Source organism: Carassius carassius, chromosome 1 (genome assembly GCF_963082965.1).
Source record: "Carassius carassius chromosome 1, fCarCar2.1, whole genome shotgun sequence".
Classification (NCBI taxonomy): Eukaryota; Metazoa; Chordata; class Actinopteri; order Cypriniformes; family Cyprinidae; genus Carassius; species Carassius carassius.
In genome coordinates this window covers 17,058,253-17,077,528 of record NC_081755.1, presented here as the reverse complement: position 1 = coordinate 17,077,528, position 19,276 = coordinate 17,058,253, and the positions used below count along the sequence as shown (strand labels likewise).

At 45.4% G+C, this 19,276-nt stretch overlaps 1 protein-coding gene across 2 annotated transcripts in view; it reads right to left on the bottom strand.

The window, feature by feature from the left end:
- prkcab (protein kinase C, alpha, b) overlaps positions 1-19,276 on the bottom strand; it is a 227,180-nt gene that overhangs the window by 128,863 nt on the left and 79,041 nt on the right. The gene's annotated exons all lie outside the window — the stretch shown is intronic.

Sequence of the window (19,276 nt, the reverse complement as noted above, 5' to 3'; positions counted from 1 at the left end):
CCAATTCTCTGAATGAGTAATGTTTTTTTTTTTTTTTGGGTGGGGCGTAACATGCAATAAACCAATCAGAGTCTCATCTCCGATCCACTTTAAAAGCCAGTTGCACTCGCGCCATGGCGACTTTGCTATTTACATGCCAGAATTTAATTTTACATTTTTAAAAAATGTTTGTGTGCAGTTGCACGTCCCTGTGTGTGTAATAAGCAAAGTGTATGCATGTTGTGCACCTGTCTATAGGCACATACTACTAACATTAACTGACCTCATTCAACTACCTCTTATGTCAGTTTAAATGAAGAACTACTCTCTGAGATTTTTGACACTTTAATCAGACTGAATAAGCTCTTTGCACTAAAATCATTATATCTGCACTGTTTGTTTACTTCACTGGTTTTCATCTGCCATGTGCCTTGTGCGGCTTTACTTATCTTTCTTTTTACATGAGCTATTTGTATAGTTGTACTTTATATTTTATCTGTATTTAATGTTCTACTGTTAGTGTTATATGTATGCCCCAAGGGTCTGATAGAAACGCAATTTCAATTTTCTGTATGTGTGTACCAGACACGTGGAAGAATTGACAATAAAGCAGAATTGACTTGACTTCCTTCTAAAGTGTCATAACACCTTCCTGTCAGAAGCATGCCTATGATGCCTAAAAATGCTGACTAGTAAGAAAATTCACAAGGGTTTTTTAAACAGACCTTTTGTCCACAGCCAGATGTACATATGGTACGGATGAAACCGAAATGAAGCCGAAGCCGATAATCTCCGATCCACTTTAAAAGCCAGTTGCACTCGCGCCATGGCGACTTTGCTATTTACATGCCAGAATTTAATTTTACATTTTTAAAAAATGTTTGTGTGCAGTTGCACGTCCCTGTGTGTGTAATAAACAAAGTGTATGCATGTTGTGCACCTGTCTATAGGCACATACTACTAACATTAACTGACCTCATTCAACTACCTCTTATGTCAGTTTAAATGAAGAACTGCTCTCTGAGATTTTTGACACTTTAATCAGACTGAATAAGCTCTTTGCACTAAAATCATTATATCTGCACTGTTTGTTTACTTCACTGGTTTTCATCTGCCATGTGCCTTGTGCGGCTTTACTTATCTTTCTTTTTACATGAGCTATTTGTATAGTTGTACTTTATATTTTATCTGTATTTAATGTTCTACTGTTAGTGTTATATGTATGCACCAAGGGTCTGATAGAAACGCAATTTCAATTTTCTGTATGTGTGTACCAGACACGTGGAAGAATTGACAATAAAGCAGAATTGACTTGACTTCCTTCTAAAGTGTCATAACACCTTCCTGTCAGAAGCATGCCTATGATGCCTAAAAATGCTGACTAGTAAGAAAATTCACAAGGGTTTTAAACAGATCTTTTGTCCACAGCCAGATGTACATATGGTACGGATGAACCCGAAATGAAGCCGAAGCCGATAATCTCAGATCCACTTTAAAAGCCAGTTGCACTCGCGCCATGGCGACTTTGCTATTTACATGCCAGAGTTTAATTTTACATTTTTAAAAAATTTTTGTGTGCAGTTGCACGTCCCTGTGTGTGTAATAAGCAAAGTGTATGCATGTTGTGCACCTGTCTATAGGCACATACTACTAACATGCTCTTTAAATAACAAAGAAAAAATATTGCAGCAGACTTTAGAACAGGTTTGAGTTGGTCTATGGTGCAGTCTATTTTGAGTATGGAAATGAAAATGAGTATGAAATATCAACACGCTAACAATGCAACGATCACACCTCTTTTTAGGGTGCACAAATGGGCACAAATGCATTTGCTATTTAAACAATGCAGCGCAGGACGGGAAAACGAGAACTGCGTCGGCCTGAATCTAGCAAAAAAACTTGTGCAGCCCCTTGCTCAGCATGGCACTGGTTGAATGATAGGGCCCCTATGTGTGAATTCTATAATAAATGTATTAATAGAGCTGTAGTAAATATTTTGTTTTACAGAACAACAGTAAAATTACAAAAATAACATTTATTAATGTCAAATGAGTTCTTGCTTTTTTTCATCTTTTATTTTGGCAGAAACTTGCAGGAAGATCTCAGTGCTTCTTTTTGTTGACAACAGTAGATTTATAAATGATTCTTATTACGAATTTGGGAAGATGCACGCTCTGCACTTTATTTCATTGTTTAAGGGCATTTCGCGATTTCTGTCATCATACAGTAACCAGCAACAACCACCCCGTCCTCTTCTCATTAAAGACATGCGATGCAGTGCTAAACAGTCTCTCGCTGTCGGTGCTTGTAATGATTTTTGCATCTTTCTAGGAAAGTTTAAATTATTCCATATTGCCGACATGTTTGTTGCATTAGTGCACACCTCTGTTTGATTGCTTCACATCATTTTGGTTTATTTCGGTTGCCGAACATTCGGTGCATCCCTATCATACAGTATAACCAAAAGCCACTAATATTGTCAACAACATTGACAGAGACAACATTGATTGATTAAATGGCAAATGTGTGTTTATTTGAGACAGCACAGTTTGCATACTGCTGTGTGTTTCTCTAATTTCCCCATGAGTTCATTACCGTTGTCAACTTGCATCCTCCAAACACAGCCACCCACTCAGCTTCCTCTTCCTGACACTCCACTGACACTGTCCACACACAGGAAGACAATCACTGAGACATCTTTAGCAAGTCTCGGGGTTGGGTCTTATTTTAGAGGCACTGTGATTATCTTGTCTAACATTGTAATATGATAAATGAAATATGGGAGGGTTTTAACACTGGAGATGCTGTTGCAATTCAGACAACTGCTCAACCATTTATCCATCAGCATCAAGTAAGCGTAACATTTCCTGCTGGAAACCATCAGTAGGTCAGTGCATCCTTGTCCTCAAGTTGGCATTTGAATGAAACTATGTCATTCAAATGCCATCTTGAGGACAAGGATGCAAATATAAGCAGGAGACCAGTGAGTTAGCTGTCAAGACCACATGGGGAATTCATTAGTCTTGCATTCCAGATGTCCCAGCTACTGAAATGTGGAGCTCAGCAGATATGCACAGGTGTGAATCAGTCCTCTTCACAGCAAGCATGCAGCTGCATTTGTGTCACTTAGGGATGGAGATGTCAAACATTGTCAGGCATTATAATGCCTCTTACAGAACACACAAGGACAATCTATATTTGTGTGGGTGGACATTATGCAGAGACGTGAAGCTGTGGAAGCTCAGAAGCTGAAGCTACTTGAGTATAATTCAAATGTGTTATCCATTACTTCGTGCAATTCTGGAGCCAGCTGCTTGGTTAATCATTAAAAGCCGGCAATCTCGATTCAATCACTCATGAGATCTTATTTTTAGAAGACAGTGATTCACCTCTGTCTATTAAATCATTCTGTGATAAGAAGCCACATCAGATCAGAAAAGGTTATTTAAAACATTTGAGTGATGTTAGGAAGTAAAAACATGTTATAGTTCTCTTACGAGAGTTCTCTCGTACTGCGTCTTAGCTAAGACGCTACGGGAAAAGTCTCTTTTCACGAAATACTGAAGCAAAAAATTATCCTTAAAAAAAATCGCATTTGCAGCAGTACACAGCCATAGGCGAGACGGCTCGCTCGCTCATTGGCTGCTTCAGCGGCAAGTGCACAGCCTATCGAGCGCAGGCTGATGCCATATCAGACCAATAACGCCTTCAATAACTTCCCGATGAAACGGGTGTGGCCCAACCTTATAAAAGGAGCTCGAAAAGGCTGACTCACCTGATTTTTCATCTCTTCAGCGAAGCTCACGCATCGCTGGATCACGGAGGAAGCAAGCGCCGTCTGAGAGGCATATCAGCGGGACGAGCCATTCTGAAGCTGCTGGCCTTCGCCGCCTTCCACTGCCGTTCCTGCTGCGCTGTCCGGCGCCTATATCCTTTCAATTCTGTTATATCCAGCTGTTCTTTATGCGTGTGTGTGTGTTCGCCCTGCGACACACACTCGTAAAAGAGCTTGCGTCTTTTTTAAGATGCCTTCCTGCGGCTCGTCAGAGCCCCACTCAGCGAGGGAGACCGGTACGTCATCTGTGTCTCCTGCCTGGGTGAAGATCGTGCAGCGCTCGCGACTGGCTGATTATATAGCTGTTGCCATGGTGACTCTGAGGACTCCCCTGGCCTTTTTCTCTGAGCCTGCTTCCCCGGCCTCCCCTGCATCGCTTCCCGATGGGCAGCGCCCGCTATTTGCCGCCGCGTCGTCTGAGGAAGTCGATCTCAGGGCCGTGTCGGGGGAAGAGGACACACGCTCTCTGCTAGCTTCGGACAGTGAGGGCTGGGCGAGCTCCGAGGATCTCGCGCCTTCTGCTCAGAAGCCCAGCAGACGAGCTGACATCGAGAAGGAGCCGGGGCGAGTGCTCGCGATGGCCGCGATGAGTCTCGGCCTCTCGTTCCCGGCTGGATGGTATGTTCCTTTCGGATGAGCGTACTTCTCAAAGCCCGCCTCATTTCTTCCTGAGCCTCACGAAGAGGTGGCAAAGGCTTGGAACGTTCCATATTCAGCGCGAACTCGTTCGCCTGTCTCACTAGCATTCTCCACACTGGATGATGCTACAAACAGGAACTACCAGTCACTTCCGCCGGTGGAACAGGCGATAGCGACGCACCTTTGTCCGCCCTCTGCTGGACGGCGGACGAAAGCGGTGTTGCCATCTAAAGCCTGCTACATGACGCTGCGTCTGCACTACTCACGATGGCTGCTTCATCGAAGCGCAGGTGTACGAGTTCCGCTGTGGCCGAGCTCTCACCCAAGCACGCAGCTGTTTCAGTTCCAGGAATTGTGACTGTCTCAGTGTTTTCTGCAACGCGCAAGCCTGCACAGTTGAAAGTGAAAGTGAAAGTGAAGTGACATTCAGCCAAGTATGGTGACCTCAGAATTTGTGCTCTGCATTTAACCCATCCGAAATGCACACACACAGTCGAAAGTGGTAAATGTGCATTGCAGCCTACAGTTACTCGCCGACATCACGAGTCCCACGGGACCCGCTCAGCCCTCCCCCAATCGGTTAAGCACCGGGATGGGGTCGAGGACGAGCGATCTGCCCGCTGTGATCAGCGCGCCCCCCGCCTCAAATGCCACAGGCATAACGCCCATGGTGCAGTGCACCCAAGCGCCGCCGTTGCCCAGTCAACAGAGCGCGCTTCGCATCCAGCCCTTAGCCATTCATGCAGATGCATGGTCAGCGCTTCCAGGGGTTTCGGATTGGGTGCTAGGCATTATAAAGGCCCATACTGGATCTAAGACAGCTGAACAAGGCATTGATGAAACGCAGTTTCAGAATGCTTACGACCAGGAAGCTCCTCGCGCAGATTCGCAGAGGGGGCTGGTTCATGTCAATAGATCTGAAGGACGAATATTTTCAAATACAGATAGCGTCAAGTCACAGGCGATATTTGAGATTTGCCTTCGAGGGCCAGGCATACCAGTTTACAGTCCTGCCGTTCGGCTTGTCCGTGGCTCCTCATACGTTACGAGGTGGATGGATGCAGCGCTTGCTCCTCTCAGAGGCATGCAAGTGCTGAATTATTTGGACGACTGGCTGTGAAGAGTTGGGTGAAGAGTTCGCTGAACCCCAGTCAGACGATTCTGTTTTTGGGTATAGTTCTGAACTCGTGTTCCATGACGGCGCGGCTGTCACCACAGCGCGCGTTGGGCATTCAGCGCGCAGTGAGTTCTCTCCGCTGCGGCGCGACCGTTTCGCTCAAGCACTGTCAGAAGGTGCTGGGTCTCATGGCCTCAGCATCTCCGGTTCTGCAGCTGGGCCTGCTCCGCATGCCCCCCCTGCAGCTCTGGCTGGGTGCCGCGCAGAGCGTGGGTGTCTGGCCGACTGCGTCTCAAGGTCAATCAGGGCTGAAACCCTGGACAGCAAACGGCTGGTACCAATCAGGTGTAAGCCTGGGGACTTCCTCGAATGTGAAGATGGTGTCGACGGACGCCTCCACTTCGGGATGGGGAGCGCTGTTCGAGGGCAGGCCTTCCTTTGGCCTGTGGTCAGAACGGGAAAAGCTCCATCATATCAACTGTCTGGAAATGCTGGCAGTGGAGAACGCGCTAATGCGCTTTTGTCCCCAAATCAAGGGCCACCACGTCTTAGTCTGTTCGGACAACATGTCTGTGGTGTCCTACATAAATCGCCAGGGCGGTCTCGGGTCCCGAAACCTGTACAGGCTGGCGGAATGCCTCCTGGTTTGGGCTCAGCGCAACGTGCGTTTGCTGAGGGCAGTGCATGGGCCTGGGCTACAGAATCTGAGTCCAGACAGGCTGTCCAGAAGCAACATTCCCAAGGGCAAATGGTCTCTACACCCGCAAACAGTCCGGCTGTTGTGGGAGAGATTTGGCAGGGTGGAGGTGGACCTCTTCGCGTCCCACGAAAACGCTCACTGCCCCGCGTTCTTTTCCAAGGACGAAAGCGCGCTGTCACGGAGATGGCCGTGCTGCCCGCTTTATGCTTTCCCTCCCATCTCCCTCCTTCCGCAGGTGATGGAACGGGTGAGAGAAACGAGATGTTCAATACAGCTTGTAGCACCTTTTTGGAAGAACCAACCATGGTTCCCAGATTTGATGCAGTTAGCAGACATCGCCCCGTGGCTAGTGCCGTTGAGGAGGGACCTCCTCTCGCAGGCCAGGGGCTTGATTTGGCACCCTCAACCGGAGTTGTGGTCCCTCCATGTGTGGGCGCTCAACGGTTACCCGCTGATCTCTCAGTGGGAGTGCTAAATACCATCACTCAGGCTAGAGCTCCGTCGACACGGCGGCTGTATGCCTCGAAGTGGTCGGTGTTCTCCAGCTGGTGCACGGCTCGGGGATGTTCACCCCTTAGTTGTGAGGTGACGGAGGTTCTCTCCTTCCTACAGGAGCTGTTGGATAAGGGCAGAGCCCCCCCATCCATGCTCAAAGTTTATGTGGCGGCCATCGCAGCGTTTTCTGAACAGCGCTCTGTCAGTCAATAGGAAGGAACGATTTGGTCATCTGCTTCCTTAGAGGAGCTAGGAGGCTGAATCCTCCCAGACCTCTGTCAGTCCCTATATGGGACCTCACGGCGGTTTTGGAGGCCATGAAAGGTCCCCCTTCTGAGCCTATCCAATCGATTAGCCTCCAACATCTGTCGTTCAATACAGTATTCTTGTTGGCTCTCGCTTCAGTGAAGCGTGTGGGTGACCTGCACGCGCTCTCGGTGAGCCTGTCGTGCTTGAAGTTTGGGCCTAATGACTCAAGGGTCATACTCAAACCTAGGCACGGTTATGTGCCGAAGCCCCTCAACACGCCATTTCGGGCTCAGGTTATTGCCCTGTCTGCCCTGTCGGTGTCAGGAGAGGATGGAGACTCGAGTCTTCTTTGCCCTGTTAGGGTTTTAAGAGCTTATGTGTCTCGCTCTGCTGTCTTTCGATAGATTGAGCAGCTGTTTGTCTCGTTCAGTGGACTCTCCAAGGGAATGGCTGTTTCGAGACAGACTCTATCCAGATGGATAGTTGACGCCATATCGTTAGCTTACGCTTCCAGGGGCCTTCAGTGCCCACTGGGCGTCAGAGCACACTCCACAAGGGGCGTCGCCTCATCGTGGGCGTGGTCTACTGGGATCTCCTTGCAGGATATATGTATGGAGGCAGGTTGGGCCTCGCCGTCTGCATTTATCAGGTTCTATAACCTGGAAGTTCCCGCCTTGCAAGCAAGGCTGCTGTCGGTGAAGCCGAATCAGGGCCCTGATGGGAATTCTGAGTTCGTGAGCGTTATGCGCTACCGACTGTTATATGGGCAGTATTGTGTAAGACCTGTATTGCCACATTGGTCAGGCCTTGCCTCGACTGTGTGATGATTGTATTGCTGCATCTACGGGTGCCGCTAGATATGGGACGGAAGGCTCCCCCCCCTCTCCTGTCCTGGGCTCTCTGTGAGTCCCTCGGGTGACTGTGCACTGTAAATCCTGGGCGTTGCTTCAGGTTTATTGGTGTGTGATCCCTGCGCGCACGGCGTTTTACATGGGGTTCCCGTAGCGTCTTAGCTAAGATGCAGTACGAGAGAACTCTCGTAAAAGAACGTACTCGGTTACTAACGTAACCTCGGTTCTCTCTAGAAGAGGGAACGAGTACTGCGTTCTCTGCAGTGCATACGATTCACTCTGGGTCGCTTTGGCGATGAAATAAATCAGGTGAGTCAGCCTTTTCAAAGCTCCTTTTATAAGGTTTCGGCGTTTCGGCGGAAAGTGGCGTGAAGTTATTGGTCTGATATGGCATCAGCCTGCGCTCGATAGGATGTGCACTTGCCGCAGAAGCAGCCAATGAGCGAGCGAGCCGTCTCGCCTATGGCTGTGTACTGCTGCAAATTCGCTTTACAAAAATTCAAAATTAAGGATAATTTTTTGCTTCAGTATTTCGTGAAAAGAGACTTTTCCCGTAGCGTCTTAGCTAAGATGCAGTACTCGTTCCCTCTTCTAGAGAGAACCGAGGTTACGTTAGTAACCGAGTACGTTTTCTTTTTTGTTGGACAGCAGGTTTAGAAATGTGTCTCATTTCAAGTAATAGGAAAGTTTAACTTTAGGCATTTTAATTTAAGTGCTTTTAATGTAGCTAGCTAATGTTAGGCTACCTGCTGCCATCAGAGAAAGTTAGTGCTGCATTCACATGCTTTTCAGATGGCCTCTTTTCCCGAGTTGTGCTTTTAAGTCAGAATGTGAAAAATGAATTTCTCAGTAGGGGAATTATTTCTTTTTTGATTATTCTGACAGAACATGAATGCAGTATTATTTAACTAGTGATCATGTGCAGTGAAGATGCTTCTTATGTCCATTTCGGAGCACCAGAGAGCAAATATTTCAAAAACAGTTCAAGCATTGAAGTGACACCGGAATTAACATTCTGATTTGGTCTGGTACATACTGGTTATACAGGCATCAGTGCCATATTGGCACTGGGTTTCGGTACCAAGCCCTACGTTTAAGTATAAAACAGATTCAGAAACAGACTTTTCAACCACACAGTATTATTTCTGTCTCACAATCATTCATATCATCAGAGAAGTACTGGGATAAAAGTTTATAGTTCGGATATAAACACTGATGTCTAAGGTAGCGATACAAATCACCTTGTGACAGTAACTGACACTTCAAATAACACTTGCATTGATTTTATTTATTTTTTTGCTAATAGGTGACAAGAAGTGACTGTTTTTGACACTGAATCGTTCATTCAAGAGATTTGTTAAAAACCGTTTCATCAATTTAATTTGTTTTATCCGTATTCATCCAGTAATGAAACAAGTAACGTAGTTATGAGTGAGTCATTGAATCATTCTAGGGCTGGGCAATATATTGAATGATATGATCATGCTTCAGTCTTGTCAGTAAAGTTGGATCCATGATTAGCGGTAAATCCGCATCACCTGCTTTCCAATGGAGTGCCAGTTAACCCTCTGATAACCCCAAAAAGAATTTAAATTACACTTTCAGTTTTGATCGTACAATACATCAATCGAATCTGTAAAGGGTCTACTTTATTTGTATACAGACATAATAACAACAAAACTTTGTGCATTTATAAAATAAAGATAACAAACAAGGTGTGCTGTCTGCAGCCTTTGTCTGCGCTGATCTTCATTTACAAACACGTCATTAAAATGAACTGTAACTCCGTGAATACTCAACACAGAGACATGAGAGAGATATCTATAGAAAGCTTGACATGTCTACCTTTAAACTAAATAAGTGCTACCGAAAACAAATATTCTGTGATAAAGTAACCCATATGAAAACAACAACGATGTCTGTTTTTCACGTCTCCCTTCATTATAACTAATGCAACCATGCCCCCGCGCTGAATGCCCTATTCAGATTATAATGTTTCATTTGAAGCTTGCTGCTTGAATACGCCCACACAGAAAACAAAGCAGCGAGACTGTTCTTCAAGTTTTTTTTTATTGTACTGTATGCTTCGAGCTGAGAGGAATAAGACATAATTCACCCCAAGAAGATGTAATGAGGATGACCTCAGGATTTGAGTTTTGGATTTCCTCAGAAAAAAAGAATGAAGTGCTTTATTCAGCAGAGATCATAAACAAGAGTCTCTTCTTATTTATTTATATACTTGTATTAGGTTTCACATAATGTGTAAACATTTTACTAGGTAGACTTTTTCCAAAATATAATTCCTGACTAAATGTATAATCAAGTGAAACATTTTGAAGTTTCAATAACAATATGCACTATACCATTCAAAAGATTAATGTAAATAATATAAATGTAACAAATAAATGTAAATGTAACAAATGTAACAAACAATGCTGTTCTTTCAATTTATCAAAAAAAAAAAAACCTGAAAAAAATATTCTCAGCTCTTCTCCACATTAATAATAATAATAATAATAATAATGATACTAATAACAATAAATGTTTCTGTAGAAAATCAGTGTGTGACTGGAGCAATGATGCTAAAAATTCAGCTTTTAAAATCAGCTTTGATTGTTCCTAATCAACTTTTTAACTGCACCCGCAAGTGAATATTTAATTATTTTGTGGGATAATTAAATATATTCTAAATAAGCTACAAACATAAAAATATATAGATTTATTTTGTCCTTACATTCTTTCTTGTAATTTTCCCTCTGCATCACAAACCTGACTGAAAGGCTTATTAAGCAGCTCATTATGCGGGTCTTTGTCTTCTCAGGTGTAAATCACAATATAATGCTGATAGTTCACACCCTCTTGCATAGACCCTTTCTGCACAAAAAGTGTCTTGCAAATTTTAAATCAATATATTGTTTTGAGGCCCACGGAGGAGATGGAAGGATATAAAACTGGAGCGACGACAGTGAAGGACGAGAGAGGACCAGGCCTGGGTTTTATTTTAGGTTTTGGTTTTATTTTGTGCGCATCAGTCGTCCGTGAGGGGCTGATGCGCTGTTTTGCGTTTATTTGTGATTATTAAAGTTTCATATGATTGTCCGCCGGTTCCCGCCTCCTTCTTCCCGATGATTAGGAAGTTTTAATTCATTACAAGTGGGTAAACAAGTTTATTTTCACATAATTTAGAAAGAAAAATTCTAGGCTACAAGCTCCAGTTCTCAAAAGTCCAGGGAACCAATGTTCTTTATGTGTTTTATTGCCTTATTCAAGTGACTTACAATTTTTAGTTTTTCACTAAACACACATAAACATTGTTTTCTCAAAAACACAATCATGTACCGTATTTTTCAGACTATAAGTCGCACCGTCCTCGCTAGTTTATTTATTTAGAACCAAGAACCAATAGAAAACATTACCGTCTACAGCCGCCAGAGGGCGCTCTATGCTGCTCAGTGCTCCTGTAGCGTACCACTGAGCAGCACAGAGTGACTCAGGTGCGACTTATTTATCAAAATTAATTTGACATGAACCAAGAGTAATGAACTAAGAGAAATGAACCAAGAGAAAACATTACTGTCTACAGCCGGTAATGTTTTCTCTAGCACCCTCATTCTCTTATAATTGACTTTGAAGTCTTATTAAAAATGCTTCTGGAAAATAGTTGACCAGTAAATTAAACCAGCAGCACAAAGTGTGCTGGCAACTGGATTTTCTCAATGGGAATAACCTTAAAAGTCCCATTTTTCGTGCTTTTTTGAAGCATTGATTGTGTTTACAGTGTGCAATATAACGTGTTCATGTTTCGTGTGTAAAAAAACACAGTATTTTTCACACAATTCACCTATCTGTATACCACTGTTTTCACTGTCATAAAAACGGGCTGATGACTTCCTTGTTCTATAAAGTCCCTCCTTCAGAAATACGTAACGAGTTCTGATTGTGCCAGCGATTCCTGTGTTGTGATTCGACACCAGCTTAGAGCATGTGGCCCTCCTGTAAACGCGATTGGGCTAGAGAGCACGTGCTGGAGAATGTACTTATAATCACAGGAGCGTTTTTACTGATGAAATGCGCATGAAAATCGCATTTGATTTTTCACACATCCCTAACATCTAGTTAACAAAGCTAAACAGCATTGCCCTTTGTGTAATAAGTTACAGAAACTGTTACACGCACCAACTTAAATAATACAATACACTTACTGGTTGTGGTCCATAAACCATGCGTTCTCCAGACAAAGAGGGAACTGCTCCATCTTTCAGGAATAATCTTTGTGCGAATCCGGCATTAAACTGATTGAGATTGAGGAAGCTCGCTGTCCTCAGCAAAATGTGCTGCACAGTTTTACATGTGGATTATAATTTTCGGGAACCGATCTTTAATTAATCTCCAAGTACAACGTCCCTGGGAAGGCCAAACAAAGGTGACTGGACTCTGAGATGAAAATAACAGCGTTTCGACAACATGGTGACAAACACAACTGCAACTCTTCCTCTTCTCTGTCGGAGCGCAACAAGGCCACGCCCCCTTTTTTGTATATTCCTGTGGGCGGAGGTTAGTCAAAAAACTGTTTAAGTGACGTCATTACTGCAGGAACTAGAGGGATGCAGTCCAAACGGGTCGTTTTTTGTAGGCGAATTCTGTTAAATAAAATATCTCGCTTGCCATTGAACTTTGAGCTTTAGAATTTTACAGATATTATTTATACTCTAACAACAACATTACACACTACCTAAAGTTTAAAACATGGGATCACGAAGAACGGGACCTTTAAACAAGACACCAGGTGAAACCATTACAAACAAAATGAGCCTGGGCAGAGTTAAAGGGCACTTTGTCAGAGCTTTAATATGCCTAAACAATCTTGTGTTAAACCTTTTAGCTAAATAAAAAGCTACTAACAAACTAACAAACTAAGTGCTGGAGAAATCTGGAGTCTTTAGTTCAGTTAATATAAAACAGTGAAGGACAAATGATCTGAACTTGGCACTTAAAATAGTTGCAAGAACATCAATAGAATACTGGGATAGACCATTTGTTCCATTCAGGGGAATTCCCCATTTGTTTTAAGTGTCTGTTTTGGTATAATATTATTCCGCCTACACATGAGACGAGATGCCAGGACTTAGCCTCTATTAGACTCCATGTTCTGGTCAAGTAAAGATGCCTGTGACTACAAGGATAATCAATATCAGCTTTTATTTAAATACTGCTCAAGAGGTGAGGTGAACTAGATGAGATGTACACCTGGCTAATAGCAAAACATAATGGGCGAAATTTGAAAGAGAATCAAAAACAACAGCTTTCAATGCATATTTGCTTGGGATGTGAATAGATCTACAATCTACTATGACACCAACTATGAGGCTTCATGAGGTTTGACAGATAAAAATTAAGCTCAAGACAATTAGCAAGCACACACTGAAGTTATCATCTCTTTGTGCACTTTCTCTTTGTGCACTTTCTCAGAATAAAAGCAGATGGTAAAAGTCAGTAGCAATTTATTTTGTTCATGTTTTTTTGTACTTACTACATAACAATAACTTTGTAATAACTAGTTATTAACGCTGAACCTTCCCCTAAACCTAACATTAACCCATTTGGTTATCTTGTATAATCCAGTACTTTCTTTGGTAAGTGCATTGTAGGTACATGTCCTGTAAAATAAAGTGTAACCTAGAAGTTAGTGTTTAGGATCTTGAATATCCATGCAGACATGTGGCATCCAAATGAGGCTAATCTTTCCTTTAGCAGTATGCAGTATGCTTTTGTGAGCTGAAGTACTCATGCAATGCAGTTAGTAAATTTTAAAAGGAGATTATGCTTGAATATACATTATATCACCTTAAGTGGTAAATAAACACTGTTACACAAGTTAATGTTGCCGCAAAGCTACAAGGAAGGTGTAGCTTTTATGGCAATTACTTTAAGGTGGAGGATACATTTCAGCACTGTGTTAGCAAGTTCAAGTAATAAAGTAAATAAAAATTTAAAAACACACACACAAAACAGCAGACCGAACTAGAATATTACATTACATTGAAAATAACCTTGCCACTCTGAGAAGCTGAGAGGAGGACTCCCATTGGGAAAAGTTGTGCTGGATTCCAGGCAAATCCTGCTGTGATGATAGACAATATAGATTCTTTAGCAAGCTTGTGTAAATAGTGAATGGAATTGACTGAACACCAGTTGGATCAGCACTGAGCACCATAAACCAGCCAGTACTGGAATGGAAATCCAGGATAGATTTAGCAGCAGCTAGAAAGGCTCCAGTTAGCTTGGCAGATGGTGCTTCATCAGGTGTCTAGTTATTACTCAGTACAAGCTTTGTTTTCTCCACTCAACCAGATAAAATATAAACAGACCCATTACACAAAGCGGCTTACAACGCACTGCAACAATATCTATATATCACTTGCTCAGTTCAGTCTGTGAGAGGCTTTAATGCTTGGATGAGCCAGAGTTAATCTCATTCAGGTAAAAACTTCACAACTGGATTATAAAACAGAGGACTAAAAACAGGGTTAAAAATGTTCAATTATCTCAAAATTCTGACAATTTATTGTAAAAAAAAAAAAAAAAAAACATTCCCACTAACATTATAATTGCACATCTGGGGAAAAATGCAAATAATAGAATGCAAAATAAACAAATTATTTCCTGTCCTAGCGCACCACAACTTTGATTTGGTGGACAAACATAATTAAATTATGAACAAGCAACTTTTTTCATTTTTGCTGTCCACTTTTTGGAATAACATTGAGGGTGGGAATACCTATGGTGCATAAATATGCAGCTCACTAAGTTCTGGAACAGAGCAAAAGAGAAAGGTAGAAGGAGGGAGGCAGTAATGTTCAGACATTATTGTCTAAGAGGCCACATGATAAGAACTTTACTCTCAACTGAACACACACACACACACACACGCACACAGGCTAGGGTTACTGCTTTCTCCCGTACAACACACATCCACACATCTCACAGCCTGTCCAACAAGAACAGGCACATAAGTCCTACTCCATTTCTGTGTGTCAAATTCTCCTCAAACTTTCATGGGGTTGAAGAACAATCCTGTTATAGTCTGGCAGTGAGAAACTGACACGCTCTTTTTTTTTTTACACATCCTGCAGTTATTCTATCGGCGTGTAACTACACCGTCATGGCAACAGACTGACAGGTTACAAGTGCACCTATAACTCGAGCGGAGTCTTTTCCGCCAGGTTGCAGATCTCCTTTGTTCTGAACGGACTGATTATTTAGCACGAGATGGAAAGAGCTGCCACTCTTGAGCTAAAATAAGCAGTGAAAGCTATCAGAGAGCACTGATATGGTTATACAGATGATACATAGTCAACACACTTTCACACACAAGACCTTATAAAGTGACTAATCTGAAACATGCTACACTGGTTTGCTGGGCTTAGATGACTTAGTTTTCCCAAAACCTATAAAGCAGCGAATCAACTGGCATACCTGTTAAGATCAGCAATCCTGCTTAGGCTGACTTAAGGTGTATTTTTCTCCAAAGTAGGCCAAACCAAACCAACAGAAGTCAAGTGTGACATTTAAGAACATACTTTACACCAGTGTGAAAACAACACTTCTACTTAAGCTCCATTTCATGCAATGTTGTCTCTCGGAATGTTAGACTGTAATTCATATCTTCATAACAAAATTATGCAACGCATTTCCAACATTATTATAAGGGGTTATATAGTATTCAACAGTTTAAATAATTGGGGAATGGCTATTAGCTATCGACATGACTGTCACACACCTGGACTTATTTTGTGTGTTTTTTCCCCTGTGACCCAGTTTCTGTCTTCCGTGTGTGGTTTTGATTAGTTCCCAGGTGTGTCTAGTCATTTCCCCATGTGTTCCATGTCCCTGTTAATTTAGTCATGCCATCCACCTGTGTTTCCCCAATTATCCCTTCTATAAAAGCCTTGTCCTTTCAGTTCTGTTTTGTCGGGTCTACTCGTCTAAATGTCCACTTGTCTACTTGTCACCTGTTACTTGCCACTTGCCTCTTGCCACCTGTTATTTACGACTTACCTTGTTTATGTTTTATTTAATAAATCCTTGTTTTGTTTATCCCTCGGCTCCGTGTTCCTTCCAGCAGCATAAGCCGTGACAGAAGACCCGACCTGAAAAAGTTAAAAACTGCGTGTTTTCCCTCCGTTTTGTTTTCCGTTTTTTTTCACAGTCTTTTTTCTTTCCGTAGTGTGTCATGGATCCCCTCTATCGCCCCGAATACCTCCTCCTCCTGCTGGAGCAGGAGGGACTGTCTCTCGAGGACCATACCAGACGGTTTCTCTGGCTAGCTAATGCCACCAGCTACCCGGACCACGCGCTCTGCACCTTTTATCACGCCAGCCTGAACTCCAGGTGCAGAGCGTTGTCGCCCGAAGATGGTCCTCGGGAGGATTTCGCCGCATTTATAGAGTGGAATCTGGTGAGAAATGGGTCACCTCTCACGGTCGGCCCAATGGAGGATCTCGCCAGGTCCACTCTGGACCCAGAGCCCAGCCTACAATCTCCCCACGGTACGAGGCATAAGCCCGAGCCCACCGATGACGGAGAGCCAGAGAGCAACCCGTCAGACCAGGTGCGAGAGCCGGCGACACTGCCCACCACGAGGGAGCATAATGTGGAGCGCCAAATGGGTCAAAATGTGGGTGTTTCCTATTCACCTATGTCAGTTTCTCAGTTAAGCCCAGGACGGGCTCCTGATCCTCTGTTAAGCCCAGGAAGGGCTCCTGATCTTCTGTTAAGCCCAGGACGGGCTCCTGATCCTCCTGTAAGCCCAGGATGGGCTCCTGATCCTCTGTTTAGCCCAAGAAGGGCTCCTGATTCCCCGGTAAGCCCAGGACGGGCTCCTGATCCTCTGTTAAGCCCAGGAAGGGCTCCTGATTCCCCGTTAAGCCCAGGACGGGCTCCTGTTCCCCGTTAAGCCCAGGACGGGCTCCTGATCCTCCTTTAAGCCCAGGACGGGCTCCTGATTCCCCGTTAAGCCCAGGACGGGCTCCTGTTCCCCCGTTAAGCCCAGGACGGGCTCCTGATCTTCCGTTAAGCCCAGGACGGGCTCCTGATCCTCCTGTAAGCCCAGGACGGGCTCCTGTTCCCCCGTTAAGCCCAGGACGGGCTCCTGATCTTTCGTTAAGCCCAGGACGGGCTCCTGATCCTCCTGTAAACCCAGGACGGACTCCTGATCCTCTGTTAAGCCCAGGAAGGGCTCCTGTTTCCCCGTTAAGCCCAGGACGGGCTCCTGATCCTCCTGTAAGCCCAGGACGGGCTCCTGATCCTCTGTTAAGCCCAGGAAGGGCTCCTGATTCCCCGTTAAGCCCAGGACGGGCTCCTGATCCTCCTTTAAGCCCAGGACGGGCTCCTGATTCCCCGTTAAGCCCAGGACGGGCTCCTGTTCCCCCGTTAAGCCCAGGACGGGCTCCTGATCTTCCGTTAAGCCCAGGACGGGCTCCTGATCCTCCTGTAAGCCCAGGACGGGCTCCTGTTCCCCCGTTAAGCCCAGGACGGGCTCCTGATCTTCCGTTAAGCCCAGGACGGGCTCCTGATCCTCCTGTAAGCCCAGGACGGGCTCCTGATCCTCTGTTAAGCCCAGGAAGGGCTCCTGTTCCCCCGTTAAGCCCAGGACGGGCTCCTGATCCTCCTGTAAGCCCAGGACGGGCTCCTGATCCTCTGTTAAGCCCAGGAAGGGCTCCTGATTCCCCGTTAAGCCCAGGACGGGCTCCTGTTCCCCCGTTAAGCCCAGGACGAGCTCCTGATCCTCCTTTAAGCCCAGGACGGGCTCCTGATCCCCCGTTAAGCCTAGGACGGGCTCCTGAACCCCCGTTAAGCCCAGGACGGGCTCCTGAACCCCCCGTTAAGCCCAGGACGGGCTCCTGATCCTCCGTTAAGCCCAGGATGGGCTCCTGATCCTCCGTTAAGCCCAGGAAGGGCTCCAGCCCCAGAGCTTACTCCAATGCCTGCTCCTCCAAAATTCCCACCCTCCCACCCACTCCTGCCTCCTCCTCCGCTGTCGTCTGGCTGCCCCTCTGCTCGCCCTCAGCCTACCATCATTGTGGTGCGAGTTCAGCGGGACCGCCATCCTCCAGCGACGCCTTGGTCGGCGTCTCCCTCACCTCCGCCTCCAGCCTCTGAGGCCTGGACTCCGCCTCGGCCCGTTGACCCGTCGGCTCCACCATGGCTCCTAGCTCCTTCCTCTCCGCCGTGGCCCGGCAGTCCGCAGGCTCTGCCTGGCTCCCTCGTCCCTCCGGCTCCGCCTTGGTCTGGCGTCGTCCTTCCTATGCCTCGGGACTCCACTCCTCCGGCTTTGCCTCATCCCTCCGTCCCTCCGGCTCCGTCAGGCTCCTTCATCCCCTCGGCTACACCTCTGTCCTCGGTCACTCTGGCCTCACCGCGGCCTTCCGGATCCACATCGCCGCGTCAGTCACCAGAGCCATCTGTTCCGCCTAGGACCTCCGGCTCCTCCCCGTCACCCTGGCTCTTCGGCTCTCCGTCTCCGCCTCGGGCTCCTCCTCCACTTGCTCCGTTGCCGTGGGTCGAGTCCCTGGAGTCAGTGACCATTCCTCCTCCATGGCTCCTTCCACCGTCGGCCCCACCTTGGGCCATTATGGCTGTGGCCTGGGTCCTGCTGGGTACCTCCTGCTTCACATCCTTCCTGTCTCCTCCCTGGCTCCTCCCTCCGTCATCTCCTCCCTGGCTCCTTCCTCTGTAGTCCCTGTCTGCTGGCCCCCTCCTGGGAGGCTGTCCTCCACCGGAACCTCCTCCCAAGTTCCCACCCACGCCTCCCTTTGTTGTTTCTACGGTGCGAGGACGCACCTACCGGGAGGGGGGAGTACTGTCACACACCTGGACTTATTTTGTGTGTTTTTTCCCCTGTGACCCAGTTTCTGTCTTCCGTGTGTGGTTTTGATTAGTTCCCAGGTGTGTCTAGTCATTTCCCCATGTGTTCCATGTCCCTGTTAATTTAGTCATGCCATCCACCTGTGTTTCCCCAATTATCCCTTCTATAAAAGCCTTGTCCTTTCAGTTCTGTTTTGTCGGGTCTACTCGTCTAAATGTCCACTTGTCTACTTGTCACCTGTTACTTGCCACTTGCCTCTTGCCACCTGTTATTTACGACTTACCTTGTTTATGTTTTATTTAATAAATCCTTGTTTTGTTTATCCCTCGGCTCCGTGTTCCTTCCAGCAGCATAAGCCGTGACAATGACAGTATAATAGTTTGAAAATATTTTGCTTATCAATTTACTGAAAGCTAGTGTTAACTGGTCAACATTACTACCTAAATAGTAACACATCCAGGGTAATACAGACATTTAAAAATAATGTCACTGCTGGATTGTTACCTATGCCTCTATATATATATATATATATATATATATATAT